We start from the raw sequence: 746 nt of genomic DNA on the forward strand, positions 1-746 counted from the left end.
CCTTGAGCATACACTTATTCGAGATCTAAGTGCTTTATTCATTATCTATTGGTATTACAAGTTGAAACATGGTTAGAGCACTTATGTGCCACCAATATTGCATACGGTCCATTCAAATTCAGTAGCATATTCAGATTATCTTAAAATATAGTCGGCGAGGGGCATCTTATCGATCTTTGTTATAGCTAAGACTTTCAATTACTTTCTTGTTCCTAGGTCGATGCTCGAGTGGTTAATGAGGATGGACTATAAATCCATTGGCAATATGCCTACGTTGGTTCAAATCCAGCTTGACCCAGCCAATATCATCAATACCAATCTATCGGTATGGTTATATTCATGTCAATCATGAATGAAAAGTTAATTGGTTATCGTAGATGCCCAATTCCATATGAAATCTTTCAATGCATTTATTGTTTGCCTTGCCTCTGTCAATTAGTTTGTAGAGTGTTTCATTAATATATAAGATATTAATAAAGGAATGAGTTTCAAATGATATCCTTTCATTTACCAAATCACGTTGTTGGTGGCTTTCACATGTCATATATCATTTATAAATTTGGATGACCTAATATTATGTCTAGTAGTAATACTTATTATGGTTGGTCCAATACCTTGCTAGATTTGATGTGTTTAGTTTAATCTAGATCTACACCTTATGGGCTCCTTATATGTAGTTTTACATAACACTTCTATGTTTACATTCTCATTGGATGTTATCTTCTCTTGTATGTATTTAGGCTAAA

General features: G+C 33.4%; 1 non-coding gene across 1 annotated transcript; it reads left to right on the plus strand.

The window, feature by feature from the left end:
- Positions 1–214: 214 nt before the first annotated feature.
- TRNAY-AUA (transfer RNA tyrosine (anticodon AUA)) lies at positions 215–298 on the plus strand. Its single transcript has one exon. It is a non-coding gene; the product is annotated as a tRNA-Tyr (tRNA).
- Positions 299–746: the final 448 nt, after the last annotated feature.

This window comes from Pinus tabuliformis, chromosome 6 (genome assembly GCF_031772625.1).
Source record: "Pinus tabuliformis cultivar Carrire ecotype Pingquan chromosome 6, CPIR1, whole genome shotgun sequence".
NCBI lineage: Eukaryota > Viridiplantae > Streptophyta > Pinopsida > Pinales > Pinaceae > Pinus > Pinus tabuliformis.